General features: G+C 42.3%; 1 protein-coding gene across 2 annotated transcripts in view; it reads right to left on the reverse strand.

Annotated features, from left to right (window-relative positions):
• Window positions 1-20,574, reverse strand: part of SPTBN1 (spectrin, beta, non-erythrocytic 1) — a 137,586-nt gene that overhangs the window by 115,564 nt on the left and 1,448 nt on the right. The window contains exon 1 of one of the 2 annotated variants that reach the window (XM_009319606.1): window positions 478-535. The exons of the other annotated variant lie outside the window; for it this stretch is intronic. The gene's annotated coding sequence lies outside the window, so the exon portion shown is untranslated. Of the gene's footprint in view, window positions 1-477; window positions 536-20,574 lie in introns of those variants that run through there. 2 annotated transcript variants of the gene reach the window in all.

Here is a 20,574-nt window from a genome sequence, read left to right on the forward strand (position 1 = left end):
ACGTAGATGCATGAGTCACGCTCCCACCCTGAGCTCCTGAGCATCCCTCCTGCAGGCTACCCTGCACTGCTCAAGGGCAGGGGCTGCAACCCACTGCAGCGGCAGGGGGCGCCCACTGCAGCGGCAGGAGCCGCCTGCCAGTATGGGGAGGTTTGGCTCTCTCCGAGAGAGCCCTCAGCAGGCACAGGATTTCTGAATCCTGATAATCTCACTATTCTCTGCCTAAAAACCAGTCATATCAATGTGCAGAAGATGGAGGTAGATCCAAATCGTCAGACAATGCCACAGCGCGGTATTTACGCAACCACATGTTAATGCCCACAGCACACAGAGCCAGCATTGCACAAATCGGAGCTTCCTTTGCTCAAACAGGAGCTGCCAGTAGAGCAACAGCCACATTAGCATCCTTTGTAATCCACAAGAATGTATGTCACCGCGTTAGTTTGGTTTTGGAAAGATGTCAAAAGAAAACGTTACCTGCAAAATTCAGGGTTTATTTTTGTCATACCGCAACACTATTACTTGCACTCCTCCAGCATTTAGAAGGGACAGCTTACAGCTCACACAGACTGGCAAAATGAAATAGAAATGAAACAGTAAATTCTTTCAAATATTCATTTCTGACATTCCACAAAACTAATACAAGTTCCAGGCAAACAGAATGGAGCCTTTCCAGGGAAGCAGTGGATCAACAGAAAACAAGCTCTAGGCAATAGATGAATCTACACTATCCATTTTGGTGCTTGTTACCCTGCAAGTGCCTGAAGTACAATCCCTTCATTCAGATATTTCACATTAATACTGTACTCAGTAACTGCTGAAAAGGTGCTGTAGCTATAAGAACACTCGGGCCGACCATGACAAAAAGATATTTGTGCTGACTACCACATTCTTGTTTACCAAATACATTTTAAAACTAGCACAAAAACCATGTTTATTACCTGAGTTACAAACATCAAGAGAAAAATATTCATTGACCAGAAATTTTAATCTATCCAGAACAGACCGTAGAAGGACAGACCCAAACAAGCCATATTTGACACAGATAGATTAGACAGATGGTACAGTGTGGTTGACTTTGACGTGGCTGAATTACTTATGAATTGCAGACACAGAAGAGTTATGCTGGATATTTTAAAAATATTTAATGCCTATTAAAACTTCATACCATTCAAAATTATCGTTATGTTCTGTGCAACAAAATAGAGACTGTTTTGCAACTTAATTCTGTTGCACTTTTCAGAGCCTATCATGATGTATTTCAATATAAAATGGATATGAGCAGCATTTAGTATTTAACTAGTGCTATATTGTTCCAGAATCTATTTGCAACCTGTGAATTTATGCAAGTACAGGGAAATTAACTGAAAGATGACTAGAAATCCTGATTTAAAATAAAACCTCTGAATTCCTGAAGGCTGCTGAAAGCCTCCAACTTCAAAAATGAAGGCACTCAGCACAAGAGCGCTCTGTATTCATCTGCTCACTTCACTAGTGGCTGCTATCAGATTCTCTCAGGACCCCGGCGCAGCACAAGATCAAAAGGCGTTATTGCAGGGAATACCAGAGGGGGTGAAACTCAAAATCACTATCACATTTCTGGGGACTATCCAACCCCGAGTTAACACTGGGAGCCCATACATATGGCAGTAACAGAAACACTGAACACAGATGCTGATGTAAAACAGGCCATTTCCCCGGAAGCTTATTATACCTTAGAATAAGCATTTCTGGCACCTACTGTAAACGTCACAGGTCACATTCAGCATCGGTGCAACTCTATGGCCTTAAGCATACTCATACCTGGCTGGATTTGTTGTACAAAGAGAGCTGTAGTGTCAGACGATAGCACGAGATACAGCAAAGCAAGCCATTTCTCCAAACTGGCCAGAACCAGCACAAACAAGCGTACGGGTGTGGGTTACAGAGCGGGAGGGGAACCCAGAGAGCAGGAAAATTGTACAGAGAGCCTCAGACATTCTCTGCAAACCCATGGTTGCCAGCTATCGCCTTAGCTCTGAGATGTACCCAACTAGATGCCAGGACTGTCCGTTCATGGGACAAAAATTACTCTTTACTCACGTTCTCCTCCCAACGCCAAAGGAGGAAACAATGATATCTCCCACTCCAGCTGGCATAAGGGGAGGATCTAAGCTCTTATATACAGGTGTCAGTCAGGAGTAACCCAACCGCAGAAAAGCTATTAGCTAAAAAAGAACAGTCATCATCAATTGTCCAAAATGACAGTCAATTGTTTAGAGGAATAAACAAACAAGGTAACCGACTGTGGATTTGTGGAAATGGATACTCACATTTTCATTTTACCTCTCTGTTAGTGTAAAACATTTCTCTACTGACTTTTGCCATTGAGTGCTAGAAAAGCTCTATGTCCGGTTTGTTCTTGTTAATAGAAGGCACAATCGCTGGATACCGAGTGCCCCCTTCAACACACACACACGCTCTGAACCGGCAAGAGTACACAGAACAGCATCTGGGGAGAGACAGCAGTAACTGCACAGCTACTGCACAGAGAGCACAAAAGCAGAAACAACAAATTAATTAACTGTTTCAACTGATGTGTTAAAAATTACCCTCATCACCATCCCTTTAGCAACAAAACTAGCAGAAAATATCAAAAGTAATGCTTTTACCCAGCAAAGTAACTGTTTCTGTAATTCTCTATGCACCTCATTTGAGACAAAAAAGACAGCACCAAGATTCAAAACCAGGGTAACTTTCTTACCTGCAGCATAACGCTAGAAGCTTAATTTTTACAGGTGTTAGACACCAACAACTCCCATCAAAATTAATTGGGTCTCCAATGCTCCAAGCCTAAGACAAAACTGTCATATCTCTCTCGTTAACCTGAACAGTACAGTTTACAGCAGCTGTGTCTCTAGCATGGGGTTTTCAGGACTCCTCACCCTGCCGAGGCTTTCTGAAGGCTCACAGGGTCAGAGCAGGCAGAAGGGGGTTGTTATCTTCTCTGCAAGTCCAGGTAATACCCACAAAGATTTTAACCAAGAAAAATTACACCCATCAGTATTTTTCATTTTCTGCCAGTTAGATGGGAAAGCAGACGCACTTGAAGCCAGGCCACAAAACATCCCTGGGAGAAGAGGAGCTCTAAGAGTATCAGGTGGTCACGGTGCTAAGCAGGAATTCTCTAGCCCCATGAATGCTGCTAGGGCTTTTTTCTTCCCCCTGCTCCCCTTTAGGGTTTTTCCCCCAGATGACACTGCACCTGAGCACACATGAGCCCACGCCGGCCCAGGCTTGTGCAATGCAGCCAGCACCACAAACAAGGAGCAAGTGCAGGGCAGCGCTGCTCTGGGCAGAGCTCAAGGGCTGGCTGCTGCACCGCTCACTGCCCGGTACCATCCTACTCCCCAGCACAGAGAGGTGGCTATCTCTCATTTGTGTACTGGGAATTCTACTTCCTACCATAACCCTAATTTCTTTACTCTGCCTGACAAATGAAGACTCAAGACAAATTTGCCTTCAGATACCCATGCAAAGATTAGGAGAAAAGAGGTTCTGAATCAGCAAAAACTTGGGACATTTTAGAAGCTCTGTAGGAATTACAGCTTGGGATTGCCTGCTCCTCAGGCAGATTTTCTTTCAGGAAGACGAGCACAGATCCCTCTCCTTCCTCCCACTTCAATCTGCTATTAATTTAATCAAAGGTGGTTTATGAGCAAGTTGAGGACAAGGGATCTGCAATTTAACCCTACTGAGAACAGCCAGCTATAATTCTAAACAACTTTTTTTTTTCCCCTCCAGAAGAAGTATCAGCATTCTTATTCACATAATTTTCAATTGTGCTCCCCTTTACAAAGCTGGTCTTGACTTTAAGCTATTTGAAAAAGTCAAATTTGTTGCAGTCACAAAAATTAAGTTATTTAGTGTAAAGGCCATTGTTTCCACCCTTGAAGTACATCTCTGTTAGTCTGGCAAGTCAGCTTGCCTTAGCATTTAGGCTGCACCGAGTGACCTGGTATTTTACCAATATTTGTAATTTTAGAGAACAAGCGAGGCTACTTCAGAATAGCAAAATACCCTAGCAAAATGACCTTCACAAGAGCATTTCAAGGCAATCACGTAGACTGCAGTAGGAAAAAACGGGGAGACAGAAAAATAACTTAGAAGCCAGGACACAGTCACACAGGGCTGAAGTGCACACTGTACGGGAGCACAGGGAGAGGCCTTGTTTCAAACACAGCAGTTTTTCCAAGACGGATAATGGACCTGTTCGTAAGTCTTTGCAGAGCAAGTCTTAAGATTTATGCAGAGTCCTTTGGTAGCAGAGCACACACGCTTGCTCAATCATTTATTGATACTGCTTTTCTCACTATGATTGAATCAGGAAAGAAGAAATGGGAACTGATCCTAAAATAAGCCTCCCAAGATCTGATTCATGTTGCTAAATAATTAGTCTTTGTCAATGAAAAATGAGCACTGAAGCCAAGGTCCCTTAAGCTATTCCAGATACTTTTACTTTTGTATACACCGAAAGTCATTTAAAAACATTCACGACACCGCTGCAGCAACTTGGGCAAATACTGGCAAGGTTCATGAGGACCACTACTTGCTTGCAGAGACCATGTGCCACCACACATTTTTTTCCAACAACATTTAGAAATGAAAGTGTAACTGAATAAAACTGAATTAGACAAAAGACGCTGGGGGTGTCAAACAGAGAATGGTGAAGCTGGTACATGACAGGAGGCATTAGGATCTATCACTGACAGGACGAGGAAGTGCCATCACGTATTCACAGAAATGCACAACCTGCAAACGTGCACTATCCAGAGCTGACAGTGTTCAGCCATCTTCTTTTTCCATGTTAACTAAAACGTAACACAGAGGAGAATAAAAATTAACTTATTTGGGAGGCCAGCCCTGTGGTTACAGCCTATGGGCATGTTTTGCCCAGGTAACAATGCCAGTGTCCAGAATTTAATCTCTTCGGTACGTTACTGAACTAAAATAATGCACTTAACTGCTTGCCCAAGTAAGCATTAACATGCCATTAAAAGTACGTCATCATCTTTGTATATAAAGTGGTTAATAGGACTCAAGTAAAGACATTACGAGGGGATACCAATGGTCTGCAGGTCAGTTCTTCGCACAACATACTGCACACAAACCACTGACAGACATTTCACACACGTTAGCGTTACCTTCCAAAGACAAGCTACTAAATTCTACCTTGATTATTAAAGGAAGGGTAACTAATAACAAATTCATTTCTGTATATATTCAAGCCAAGAAAGCTACCTTCAGCATGAACGCAGGCACAAGTATTAGATCTGAGGGATCTAATACAAATAGACATGCTTAAATAACACCGGCTCCACTTACATCAACAGGTGATCTGGTCAAGAGAAAAATCATTGGCTAATTTAGAGACCCTGAACAGCAACCAGAGGCCATTGTAAACCAGGACCAAATTGTGTGGGCTAGGTGTATGACCAGCCATGACATCCCCTCCCCTCTTAAGAGCACGTTTTTTTCCTGGTGTTTCATCTGTGACTGAAATTCAGCTTGATCGTGCCCCTTTGGCTTTACATGATTTGGGCTTCATTTTGGTTAGACAGTAAGTCTGGTGAGCAAAAAGCTGTGACCAGAGAAGCATGGCTTGGTGCCAGGATAGGTGGGAGAACACAGAGGGACCTTCCCTTTCTTGGAGCACCTCCTAAAGGTGGGAACTCCAAAGCCAGCTGCTGGGGCACGGAGGGAGCGCATTAGCACCACTGAAGTACTGTGATTCCCCTGCGATGCAGCCAGACAGACTGACGACACAGAGATTTACCGTGCTTCTTCACTTACCATCAGCGGTCAATCTGACAACACGTGTCACCCAATCCAAAATGGCATTTCTCCTGGGGTAAGTCCAGGACAAGCCCATTATGCCACATATAATAGTGTCAGAGACCAAAACCATTCTAGTTTTGCCTTGCTGGGATCCACCCTGCCTGAGTGCGAGCAACCCCCAGCCAGAGAGCACCCACCTCCGTGCCCCAGCAGCATGAAGCAGTGGGGCAGGGGCGTTTGGCTCTCACTGGGGAGCCAGGCTGGGCCATGAGGTCCAGGCGTGGGGCTGGGACGAGCCCTGACACTCTGAGGCCTGACGCCCAGCCTTGCTGCGACGAGCTGGCCCCTCTCTGCCTCAGTTTCCCTGCTCCAGAAAAGGTCAGTAATGCCTGGCATGCTGGCAAAGCCCTTTGTGAAACGCAGCTGGGAAATGCATAGCAAGTGTTCTGGCCAGCCATCACACAGTTGGGGACTGCGGGGCAATACCCTGCTCTAGTCTTCTTTTCTAAGAGGACTGCAGCTTATAATGGCTGACCATCAGAGTGGTTTCCAGCAAAATGCAACCAGTTCAACTGAAGTTAAGTTGATAAATGAAATATTACAGCTGGTCTCCTCCCTACCCACAGAAGCCAAGCTAGAGAACAGAACGGAAAAAAGGATCTCTTTTCACTTTGAACTTCAAAGGCAATTAGAACAACAGTAGCCTCATCACTCACCTGGACCAACAGGATTATATGGACAAATGAGATTTTCTTTTATGGCAGATGACAATTCAACCGCTCATTTTGGCTAAACGGTGTTTGTTGAAAGCCTTTCTAGACTTCACTTCCACGATAAAAGGTGTGCATTGTTTGGTTCCCTTCCTCGCCTCATAGTATCATTAAGATGACATTCAAGCCACAGACAAGTACATTTTTTTCCCCCCATTAAATACACAGTGGTTATTTCTGTTTGTTTGTCCTCTATTTCACCCTAGAGGAAATTCTCTTTTCCGATATATCTTTTGTTGATGGCAAGTTTAAGGAAACAATTTTGCTGAAATGGTACTTTATTACTAAATTTTACATTAGTTAACGTATAACAATATTGGGGGGAAAAAAATAAACACCTGCCTTTCATTTGTGCATTCTTACAGCTTGTAGGCTGAGGATATCAGCACTAAGTGCACACATTTGAACTTGCCAAGCCCTTGATCTTCCCACCAAGCTCCATCATTCCGATTGCACCCACCCTTGTAAGTGGCCTCCCAAAAGGCAATTAGTGGCTTTATAACATTTTACGTCCGTGCAATTTTCAGTCCTCCTGCCATAAACATGCAGGGTTGAACCCACAGCCTCCAGAGAGGAGGCAGGTCTGTCTTACACCCCCTGCCAACCGGATAGGGTGCTGCCTGACACCCAAGTCACTGTTATGCATCCGTTTGCATCAAAGCCAGGGTCAGAGTCTTGTCCTGATGAAATTCTGTGAATGCAGTTTTCTATTTTAAATTCATATTGTTACTTCTGCATTCCTTCTGGCCCGTTATTTCCTCCATGTAATTTTAGACACTCCTCACTTTCTTTTGATCCATTTCCTGCTTCTTTCTTTCTCCCACCCACTTGTACGCTTTGTTCAACAATAACAACAGATTAGAGTTGAAGAAACGGGGGGGTGAAGAAGCCTCGGCTCAATGCCTATATAGCTCCAGCCTTGGGAGTGAACCTTTGACATGCTGAATATTTAACTTCTCTGGTAAGACTAATGAAAGAACTTCTCTATTCACAGCTATTTCGAATGCTGTAGAGAAGGCTTAATATTTGAATATTGGAATTGTAATAGCAATTGCAAAAGGAATGGCCTATTTTAAGCAATGCACTGGCTTTATGGATGACTTACAATCATGGCCCTGTAATACAGTGAGAGGCAATCAAAGAAGAGACTGTGAGACAGTAATTTTTGTGCATAACACTTGCACTTTCCATGCCATTTTGGATTCTGCATGGAAACAGAGTTGGGGAAATTTATCGTAGTCTCCAACAGAAGCCACCATGCAGCAAAAGCATAAAATTAGTAATTATGACAGCTTCTCAACACATCCAGCGGCTAAAACCAACCAGGTGTTACCTCAGGCTACAGCTAAAAGCAGGGCTAGGAGGTAGGCATACACTGCAGTGTGACTAACCGGGACAATAGCTCCTTTCTTCCTCATCCCTCAACAGTCCTTGAAATTAAAAATAATTAAAAAAAAAAAATGAAAACCAAAACCAACCCAAACCCCACAGCTAAAATTAACTATAGGCTTGTACAAAAATCCCCTCAGCTGCATTTCTTCTGTTTTTTTGTTTGGTTTCTTTTTGCTATGATACGCAAATTACAAAGCCTCCTCCCGCTTTTTGTTGACGCTACAGATAGCCTGTAGCCTTCATTCTGAAACCAGTAACTCAGGAAGAAGCCCAGAAAGTTTTGTTTGTTTGGTGTCCCCCCCCCACCCCGAAAATACAACTTTTAAACAATATACTGTCAAACACAATGCTAATACTACCTATGCTATTGACCATTCAAATCAATCCCATGATACTTCCTGGAGCTTCCCGTGAGGCTAGTTTGCATGGCTATCAGACTGCCAACATCAGGAACCCTTGTTCAGGCCAGAGTGAAATAACTCAGTGCTGACAGACCAAGGATAATTCTTCATTGTCCAAGAGACCTGGGTCCACTAGCAACAAATCAACACCAAAACGTGCCAAGTGCCAGTCACCCAAATACAAAGATCACATCATTCCCCCAAACATGTCACTTTCTGGAAATTGGCTCATCAGTCCTTGTATGAGAAACCCAAACCCCAGGCAAGACTTACTTGGTCATTCTACTGATACAGTATCAGCGCTGCAGAAGCAGGAACAGGCTGTTAACACAATTATTTCACAGTATTAAGAAAATAGGCTGCAACAGGTGGGGACGACGCTATGCCATTAGGCTTTAACCTCTAAGATCACATCTTCTGAAAGCAGTACTAAGAGCAGAGCATTTTTCAGATGTAAAAATTAACAGTAGTTATCGAACAGAATCCTGGCAAGCAGAGGTTCAGATACTTTCTCCTGCTGTGACCCCACATTTGTGTGGCTCCAAATACCTGAAAAAACAACTGTGACCCTGCTCAAAAGCACTGGGGCCTCCCAAACCCACCGTAACCCCCTCATTCAGAAACCACCACCCCAGGGAACAGGGTGCTCTCTCTGGCAAGTCACATCATATCTCCAAGACAGCTCACTGACTTCCCAAAGCAGTAGCAAAGGGTTTTCTAAGTGATCCTGGGGAACAAATTCCTAAGGTGCAATATTCAAGGACCATGTATCAGCACAAAAAATGTTAGCATTTAGAAGCAAAAAACAGTAGCCATCTAGCTTCTGATTTCTGATACACTCTAAATTCTTCACTTAAAAATTGTATTCTGCCCAGAGGACTAACGTGAATACCGCAATGTTTTCCTGGCACCTAAGTCTGAAAGCCAGCAGATCTGGAAATGCTAAAACCATGGTCACTGCAGTTTCAGCACCCACCAATCTTCCACTTGTCATTTCCCAAAGATGAACTGTGCCCTTAAGAGTTCCAGCACTCTGAAGAGAAACACCTGCATCTTCCAGGCAGTAGTTAATGAAAGTCAAAACCAGAATGGACAGATTTTTAAAAGGAACAAGAATTTATTGCTCCTCGTGACAACAAAAATGGGAAGCTTTCTTTAATTTTAACAAGATAACCAAGGAAGGAAACTGTGTACAAAACATTCCAGTCTGCTACTATACACTGAGGCCAATTCAGAGAAACAGAAATTAAGTGGTATATTTAACCAAAGTTAAGTATTTTTCACTACACAGGTAACTTAAGTACTTCCTGTTTTGGGAAAACAAGATCATCATTTAGAACACTGGAACAAAACAAATGAGTTTGCCATTTGCAAGAGCAATTCAACCGAAGTCTTTAGGAACACTCATTGGGACCACACTCCATATTCCAAAAAAACGTGACTAGAGAGTTACAAACATCCCAGCCTCAGCCCACTGCAGTGCCACTGTCAGCACCTTGACACGAACTTCTCATTGCTTGAGAAAGCAGCTCACCCAGAATTACAAAGGTTGGGATCTCAGTCCAGTAACACGAAGCACAGACAAAACACACTGTGAAGTTAAACGTGCGGGTCTACCTTTTGCATGGCCAAGAAGTCCAAGACCCTGGTCTTGCACAACAAAGAGGAAGTTCACCCTGGGATCATGTTCCCCACCTCACTCACCAGGTCCTGAGCTCCTTTGCCAAACCAGGCCCATGGACGTAAGGTTCAGACAGAAACATCGTGAGAACTACAATCTAATACCAACACATATGTTCCCTCAAGACCTACCAAGTTTATACTGCAAATACTTCTGACCAGTGTGCAAACCACTGTGAGGCACAAAGCAAATTCAAAATATGGTTTGTTATTACTGCAATATTTGCATAATAGTTATTTATATGTATTATAAGCATAACCATAGCTTCAGAACAGTTAGCCCAAGGTGAATTGCCCATCTCTTCAATCGTTTAATAACATGTTTGGAATGCAATTTGGAAATTCCCCTCTGATAAAGTAGTCATGCTGCCTGCATAGTGACCATTTCTCAACATTCATTACCATCAAGTATTTTAGTCTTTTAAAATTGCAACATTTTGAACAATACACACAATAGAACATTAAAAATACTACAAAGTTATTTTTGTCCTTCTTTTATATATTTGCACGCCCTCCTATCTCTCTTTAGAGCATCAAGTGATATTATGGCCAAGCTACTAAATATCAGAAAGGAGACGCATTTATATCAAAACACACATAAAACTTTTAATGGTAAGACCGCTACAGGCGCCAATCTAATCGAGATTGCCGAAAATTAATTTGAGGCCCAAAGCTCTTCCATGGCTCCCTGGCGTCCTGCCACAGCTTATGACAACCAGAAGTTAAAAATGAAAACAGCTGTATTACCGTTAAAGGCACCCTGGAATAATGTGGACGCGCTGCTCTGCAAATTGCCCTTAAGATGACATGTAGGTTCATCTCCCCATGCCAGGAATCTGAGGAACTTTGTGACTCTTTGAACTCTCACAGCAAGCTGAGCCACTGCAACCCCAAGTGATTCACATTATTTTCTGCTAGTCAGCAACAGCTGTAGAAACATCTCTAAAATGGTTGGCATGCCCTCCGCCAACTCAGCGCTCCACCTATCACTGGTATGTCCATGTGGTCCTCACCTGTCAGCTCTGCTTCAGCAAACAGATCACTAGGTCTTCACCGTGTTTCTTTTCCACTTGTTTAGAAGAAGATCCTAGTTAAAGCCATCAAACTTCTGGTTTATCTCAGCCTATCAGCAATAAATATCTAAACAAGCATCTCTAGATCCTGCTATACCCCTACAGCGTATCGAAATGCTGATCTTTGTTACACACACCCCAGCAGCATAATCTCACTCAGGATTTACTACCCGATTAGGATTACTTAGACTAAAAACACAGATAAGATAAGAGCTATGTGCTCCCTATCACTCCACACCTGCCCACAGAGAGGGTATCATCATCCTTGACTTCTAGAGTTATTTACCAACATTTTGGTATCTTTTCACATATTTTACAATCCTTACGTTTCTAACATGGTTCAGAAATGTAACTGAGCAATATAAAATTATCTCTGATATGTTCTTCTGCATATTTTTATATGAGGATGATTTAAAACCTCAAGCCACAAACTGTGATGATGTAAATCAGCACAGCTTCACGTGCTGGGATGTAGCTATGTAACTTGGCCCAACTGTGGATTCAGATCCTTCATTCTTAAGCATCACAAAGAAAGAAGAATCACAATATTGCGATGAGAATAAGCATAGAAGGTCCCTCTTTTCTTACTAAACAAAGTGAAGAATGCAGTTGAGAGTTTCATTACTAACCTGGCAGATAGTATAGATCATTATTACACTATGGTTACTTCAATACTTGTCTGGGAAAAATACCTTTAATTCTTTGTGCTCAACTCAAAGTCACCTTATTCTTGTTTGTCTAGCATACAACAGGAATAGATCTCTAAAAATAACCTACTTCCCCCATCCTTCAGCTCCTCAGGGCAGTTTACCATATTATTAGCCTATAGATCACTACTACACTATGGTTACTTCAATACTCGTCTGGGAAAAATATCTTTAATTCTTTGTGTTATATGTTCAACTCAAAGTCACCTTATTCTTGTTTGTCTAGCATACAACAGGAATAGATCTCTAAAAATAACCTACTTCCCCCATCCTTCAGCTCCTCAGGGCAGTTTACCATATTATTAGCCATTATTCACATCTCTTACGTAAACTGTGCAATTTCTGGAAATTTTTATACCTCCTAATACATAGAGATAATCTGAAGGTGTGCAAGACTGAAAAAGACAGAGCTCAGTGAAACTCGATTGGATTGTATTTTTTTTACTTTACCTCTAGTTACCTTCTACCTGAGTTTTATGCAAGCATCGCTCCTTGGAGCCAGACCCTGACCAGCAATAAAGCTACTTTACGCACTCCAGCGATGGAAAGCTGCAAAGCTGGCTTAATGGGCCAGCCGGGGTCAGGGAATCCCCCCGTGGTGCAGAGCAGGTGTATCCGGTATGCCACATCCTCTCCCAAAACAAACTTTGGAGTATAACCACCATGCCCTACTTCATCCTGAGCCGGTGCAACAGCCTTCCTTTCCCAATGTATTGTAAGCCAGCATAACATAAAGCAGCCTTGCAGCTGCTGTACAACAGGCTAAATAAGTCTCCTCCCCACAGAGAAGCTCAGGGACTGTGGCACAGGGGACATAAAACTGCTCTTCTCCAAGCACAGGCCACGTGGACCTAATACCTGGGGCCAGAGACTTCAGTTCTGGTACAGGCACGATGGGAGAGTTACATCTTGTGGTCCTCAAGAGCTAAACTGATCCCAGGCTTGTAGCGCAGACCAGAAGCTGACGGGTATTTTTCCACAAATGAAGTAATCCATTTGCCTTTTAAAAAGTGCAGCTCATCACTTGTCCTGAAATCTGCATGCGCTAAAGGGTCATGACTTATAACAGCCCAGACTTTTTGTTCTGAATCTCATTATTCCGTAACATTTCCACTTTTACTTTTCCTTTTACTGAGTTCCTTCTCCAGGTCCCTGCAGCAATGCAAACATGCATCCAGGGAACAGTTATTTCAATCCATACTTTCCTACAGCAGATTCGCACCAGGGCTAAACACAACCACCTGCTGACTCAGTATGTTACAACCTTGCTCCAAACCATCAGCCACCCCAGCCCCCGCACCTTCCTCACGCTATCCCATTTAGAAGCTAACTCATCCTCTTTCCGTAAGAAACTAATTTAGGCATCACAGGTTTTAAGTTTAAATGGCTTATGCCAATGACTAAAGCTGCACAATCAGATTTTTCTGTTGACAAATTTGACACAGGGCTGAAAATCAAATTTGCTTATTTTTACCCTTAAACAAAACCATATACGGTCTGCAGTGGTAAACCACTGTTCATTTTAATATCCAAATACTGATTGCTCGCATCCAGTGTCTGGTGCCAAAATCCCGTCGCCGACAACCAGCCCAGGCATGTCTGAGGCCACTGAACTGATTTATCTCTGCCTTGATACTTCCAGACAGTTCAGGACGAATTTGAAGACACTACTACTAACCTACACTAAGATAAAAACCCATCTCATTTCTCATTCAGATAGCAATGAAGATTATATAAACAGCTTTCCCTAAGATGGGACTGCAGGATTTGTGCTTCACTTGTATGGTTTTAATACAGCTTTTTCATTCTTACCTGCAGTCCTATCCTGCCTTCAGCTAAAGGGAGGAGGAAGAGGGACCTAAATGTTCTTAAGATGCAAACAGAATATGTTACCAAAAAAAAAAATCCCCCTGAACCTTCAGTCAATAATCCATTTTTAGGAAAGAATTTGTGCTAAAATGAGGTAAGTGACAACTTTCCAGATCTCCTGTTATCCAGAGTACTATTTTAGGGAGAGTGTGACTGCATTTGCGCTTGTCGCATAGTCCTGCTTCCAATCTCCTGGCAGATCCCCAGCACATTCCAGTATTTAATGCACAACGCTTGTTGGGATGCAGTCCCACTTATCTCCCAGACACATTGACTAAGACTTTCCCACATAAACTGACCCACCCTTTAGTAGCAAGAGGTCACTCAGTACAATCAGCCTTCAAATGAGAAAAACAATCAGGAAAAGCTCCTCTGATGCCAAAACCACAAAGAGAATAAAATACAACAGGCTCCACTGTTTGTTTTATCAAAACCTAAAGACTGCAAGACAGATTTTCAACTGGTGCAAACCAGTGCAGCTCCACCAAAGTCAAGCAGATTTCTTTTCAGTCTTAGGATCTGGCCTCCTAAAAGCATTTAAAATTACAGCAAGAATACATTACTCTAAAAGAGGTTAAAAATAAAAAGTTAGCAATTAATCCATTCACCTTTGACTATCATTAAACTGTAGACACAATATTTTAAGTTACAAAAATAAAGCAAATGTTAAACTAACTAGGCTATCTTTACCACATATGGACCCTACATGACAAGGAATACCTGTTAACTTAAGGTGAACTGCAGCACGGTAGTTTAAAGCCCATTTTTTCCCCAACTCATCATCTCTGAGTCAGGCTGACTAAAGGACCGTTCAAATTTCAAGAGATGCAGATCCCATACTTTTTGAAAGTTCAGGCACCCAAAACCAGTGTATGCTGCTCAACTCCCGTGCTTTCGTATTTCGTACAGTGTAAGCGGGAGAGTGGGAAATAGTATCACTAACTTTCCTGACTTCCTCACTAGACCCCTGCATGATACAGGGTCTAATAAAGGGTGCTCTACTGGATGATCCTCCTACATCAAAACACCCACTGACTTCCATAAGGCAGATTTAGGCCCAAAGTACCCTTCCAAAAGCACAGAGGCCAGTAATTTGCTAGTGAGAGGCAAAAACGGCTTTCTCCAAGCAGAGTAGTATGAGCAGCTTCGTGCTGCATTCCAGTGCTGCTATAAAGGTATATGCCGCTAGCATACTGGAGCCACAAGCTACCCACTAGTGCAAAGCTCTCCATCTGCAGAGACTGGCTATAGATCACCCTTAAACACTTTAATTAAATATTTGTTTACTAAGAGAAAAGTCAGTGAAAGCCTTTGGGAAGATCTTTTAATTAGTTTAGCTACAGACAAAAGCCAACACTTTAAAACTCAGATGCCCAAACTAAAACTTATGGGTGTTAAAATAAATTTATCTACATTGTTAATTTAGATATAGCAGGCAGCACCTTTCCCATTCTAAGCGAAAAAAAAAGCTACTTGCTATAATTAGCTGGAGTATTTGTGGTGTCTAGGCACTAGAGCAAAATTGATTTCATGAATGGAAAAAAATAAGCATTTGGTCATACTGCACAAAACTATTTTCTACTACTCTGCGTTACCGACTGCAGTAACCACAAATCAACCCCACTGTAAACCAGGCTCTAGACCTGCCCTGTCAGCCAGCACTAACCGTGCCGTAAGGAGCAATATATATTGACAGCTTTCTTGCCCTTACAAACACAAGGCTCCCTTTTATCACGTAAAAGAAAGAATCAAAAGCAGATACTCCATACCATTCTATAATAAATCCATCAATAGAATGATAGGATTAATTCAGGTTCAAATGGCAGTAACTTACAGTAACAAAAAAAAGCAGATCCGAATTACTGCTTGACAGTCAGAAGTCCCCACAACGCCTTGCAAAAGACCTTGACTATGTACTTGGGACTGTAACGCTACTCAGGGCTGAATCCCACAGCAAAGATGAAAGACTTTCCAAAGATGCCCTGTCAGTCTGGCTTGGGAGAAATTTCTGCCCGGTATCAAATTCGGCAATCAGTATAACCTTAAAACGTCAGGGCCAAGCTTCCGAGAGGAGCCTCTACGTCACCTCAGAGCACCTCCCACCCAGCTCACTGCCTCGCCCCAGCCAGCCCCCAGCCACTAACGCCTCTAAGAGAGTGGAAAAATAGAAAATAAGACTCCACAAAATTCAGGGTGGGGAGCTGATCCTTCCTGACCACTACAGGCACCCAACTGAAGCCTTGAATCATGAGATTTTAGCACAGTCATTATCTTAATGTGATGCTGTGTTTTAAGAAAACTCAAGGCAAACTTAAAAAAAAAAAGGACAGAAGTAAAGGTCTGTAGTCCCTATGGACTAAGGCCAGGAAGGATCACAACAACCATTCGACCACTTTCTATAGTGGTACTGAACACATGAAGCATAAACACTTTATTCATTAAGTTGGCTACTTCAAATACATTAACCTAGGCACCATTCAATCATGTGGGCAATGAAGCAGTATGTAAAAGCTTGTTTTGTCTGCTTTAGGTCTGCATATCTTCATCTCTGATTACATCTTCCACGAGCTAAACAAAATCTTTTTAACTATGTTTACAACTATGTATCTTCACAGAACCAATATATTGCATATACCCTCCTATAGACCCATTTACACAGAGGACTAGCAACTGCCCACCCTGACTGAAGCCCATTTCAGGGATCATTCCACACTCTCGCAACTGTGTTGAGTCATGATTAACAAAACCAAACCCAGTGGTCACTCCAACAAAATTGAGCTGTCAGTCAATCCCCATTCCTTTCTTAAACAAACAAAACTTTTGCTACTTCTTCTTTGCAAGCCTTTTTCAATGGCAAGTCCACAGTTTCTCCAATTACTTGCAGAAGCATTCTCATTTCATGTTCTTACAGCTGTACTAATTCCAAGCTGTGTGACTTTAACAGAGAAGGAGAAATGGTTTCCTCTTGTGTACAGCTCTGGATACGCGAGCAAAACCAGGAGACTAAATCCATCATTCCTGAATGCATTTCACAGATCATAGCCAAGCTGCTCAGCAGGTGTAACTTCAGGATCTGGCCACTTCTTCCAAAAAGAGAGCAGCATATGTTCAGAACCCCAGTAAACAGAAAAGCTACTTAATTTGGAACATTTACCTGTGAACAGTTTCATAGCAGTATATTTTTAGCTCTATAAACAGGGTATTAATGACACACCTCTCCTGTTCCAACGGCATAACTGGTATGACCAGCTAGTCTATTCGTAGTATCTAACAGGTGTGTGTTAGCATCTGCTGGCACAAAATTTTCATGCTGAGTGGCTCTTTTGTTCAGTTCTTGCTGCCCTCTTGATGTGAGGAGTTGTTGAATAAATCAAACCAACGTACCATTTCTTTTTTAAGTTCTGATGTTTAGCACATTCAAAACATTGTGAAATAAAAATGACCACACAACAGCGTAACGTGTTTCTCTGGTGGTAGTGGTGGCACGCCAAAGAGATTCCTGGTCTGCTAAAAAATATGCAGCTTGGAAAAAAAAAAAAAGAAGTAAGTTTGTGCAATATGTAAAGAGACTAGCAGAACGAAAGTGAAAAGACATGAAAAAGTAAGAACATCCTGAAATTTTCACCATTCAACAAGAAAAATACCTTATGGAGAAGAGGCTGAGAAAAATGTTAATGGTGCCAAAAAACAATAGTTCCAGATACTCCTCAACCTTAATCTGTCCTTGGCCATAGGAAGACATATACAGTCCCTGAGCACAAAGATTATAGATTGGTATGTATCTTTTCCTAATCACACGTATTTTACTGCAAGTAGAAATAACACTTTCAGATGCAACCCCACCCTCCTTAGCCATCTTTCTCAAACAACTGTAAAATCTGTTATGAACTCAGCCATCAACTAACAATACATACAAAACTTTTTTCCATGCAAAACTGGGCTTTTTAATGAGGAATGGTCAGTGAAAAACGTGTCTCGGACTAACAATACATGAAATAAAGATGGACAAAATAGAAGAAAAGCTACCTGCTTAAATATATAGAATTGATCGCTCTGTTAAAGCTGTTAAATAAGTTGAGATCTACTAGGCATAAGAAAAATTCCTTATATGTAATATCTCTGTAACCCTTTTTTCATTAAAGGAAAGCAAAGCAAAGCCTGGAAAGGTCCAGCTGTAACTGCTGCAACATTGTACTCACGTTCATTAAAAAAAACAAATTCACAACAGATCATTTTAAGAGTAATAATAAAAATCTGACAAATGAAAACCATACGTGGAAAAAAAACAGGGAAAAGCAGTCTTCAGTGCAGCCTCTTTGCAGAACATCGATTATACCTCGGTGCCATTTGATGGTACACACATTTCAGCTCCAACACTTGCTTCACCAGGCAAGTGATAACAATCAAGCACAAGATGATTTCTAAGGTGCAAATACACTAGGAAAGCAAGAGCAGACAACTAGATTTTCACATTTAATATCTCTAGGCCAGATGCCCGCTGGTTTAACTTGGGAAAGTTGCCATGAGCTTAGGCAGAGGTAAGGGTCCAACGTACTGGCAAACTCCCCAGCTACATCAGCTGGGAACAGGAGCAAGCCCACAGCATGAGCTTATATGTCAGAAAAGCCCTATATGGCTCTACGCAGTTTATAACATGGAGCACTGGCCTGATCTCATCGGAAGCTTCCACGGCATGGTGTGCATCACACGCCACAGAAAATAGCCTGCACTGCTCTACTTCACAACCCCCTCGTTCAAGTGAGAGTCAAAAAGATCCAAGGGTTTACTGGTGGTTCCTTGCTCTGACCTAAGGCGGTCCAGTTCCTGTAGCCCGAGCACCGCAGTTGGCAAAGGTTTTCCTAGAACCATGAAATGGCGAGCAGGAGGCCTGAGGTCAGAGATACCAGCCTGGACTGGATTTAGGAGCTGACTCATGGGTAATGGGCAATGATAAACTATCATACTGGTTTTTAACTTGTGCCCGGATCAGATGACTAAGGAATTTAGGTGCCTATAGAGATTAACGAAGTAACTTTTGCAGTCTGAGCCTTAAACATCTGCATAAATAGACCTTCTCATCTGTGTTCCACAAAATATGTCCACGTACTCCTCGCTAATGAAATACAATGCTTATTTTACAAGTAATCCAACTACAAATATTAAATCCTGTAACTGACCCACATTAGAAAGAAATCCTTAGCCAGGTGACGTAATATAAATGAGCATTACAGGGCCACCCAATAAAGGGGTTTTAACTGATTAAATTTTATATATGTTGAAGGAAAAACAAAACATCTCTCATAGAATGGTTTGGTACGCCTACTTAAAAGGAGCTGGCTGAGAGACATGCAGCAGTGTTCTGGTCTCCATACATGTAGCATGAACGCTTTGCCCCCTCTCTGTTCCACTTCAGCGTGCAGGCAGAGTTCAGTAACGCACAGTAATTCCAAAAGCTGCAGGATTCATACCACCATAGAGATGAAACAGCATCTGTAACGCTTTTTGCCGTATAACTGCTGCAAGCTGCTATTTCATCCAAAAATGCTGCATCCTGCTTTAGTGAATATCATTTACCGCACTCACCCTGCATTACAGAAAAATGCAAAACAGGCTACCGTTCCATAACCTGACCTCTTTTTTAGTACCAGGTTTACGCTGCTGCTGCATGAAGTCACAAAATGTTCCCTACCTATTTTATTTATTGCCTATCTAGTGCTGGTTGTGACACATTAACGAGCCTGCTAGTCCATCCCCACAGCCCTACAACCACTGCTAAGTCATGTAGGCATCGCAACAGCCATTTCCGTTTTAGCGAGAAAAAGGAATGCCAATGGATAACAACAGTTCTTCAGAAATCGCATCTAGCTGCCATCACCCACCCTTCCTGGCTCTTTATCCCACACCGTTTTCATCTCCTATCTTTCCCTCCAGAGGATTCTGAGTATATGCAAGTCCTTCTTCCAGCAGAGATTTCCTGCAATGGCCTGAGGAGTCACAGTCTCCCTTGACACTTTCACGTGGCTGATAACTCTTTGAATAAATTACTCTACATGACCTGCCTCTATAACCCTTAGACTAAGGAGCATTGTTCCCCAAGATGTCTTTCAGCACAATACATTCACAGGGCTGAGTGAACAACAGTATTTTTTCTGAACTAGCTAGACGGCTCAATAAGCAGGTTTCATTGTATTTCTATCCTGTCAATAAAGGTCGAAGGCTGTACTGAATGCTCCGGATCTTGACAGTTTACGTTCATTCCCTCTTACAGTAATCCTGCTTCCGACTTCAAACATTTAGCATTTATACCTACGGTCAATGTTGAGTAAATACAATCTGGAAATGCAGATCACTACTCACCTTCTTTAAACAAGAATGCAATTTTACTCACAATTAAGATATCAAAATTACAAATTCAATTGCTCACTCTAGTTTTGCATTATCACTCCAAGAGCAAAAGAATCAGCCTTAAAAGAGGGCTATCTAGATAAAACGTCAGACCCCAGTGCCATGAACAAGGATTTTTCAGAGCTGCTGCAGTCTTACGGTACCTAGCAGAAGTCTGCCATGTTTTTTTTGTTAAATCAGGCCTATATCCATCTAACTGCAAGAGCTATCTAAAAGGGATAATGAAATCAGGTCCATGCATTACACCTTTTAACTGTGCATTCACCTAAGGAATATAAGAGTCTAGAAAAGCAGCAGATGAAAGCAATCAAAGCAACGCATCCAGTTATTGCGAAAGGCAAACGCCACTCCGCATCGGCATTATTCCGAAGTCCAGCGCTCCCACAGTACAAAGCACCGCAGCGGGTAACGACCTGACAGCCGGCCGCTAAGACCCCCATAACAAACAGGAGGCCCCTCC

Source organism: Pygoscelis adeliae, unplaced genomic scaffold (assembly GCF_000699105.1).
Source record: "Pygoscelis adeliae isolate BGI_AS28 unplaced genomic scaffold, ASM69910v1 Scaffold122, whole genome shotgun sequence".
Taxonomy (NCBI): domain Eukaryota; kingdom Metazoa; phylum Chordata; class Aves; order Sphenisciformes; family Spheniscidae; genus Pygoscelis; species Pygoscelis adeliae.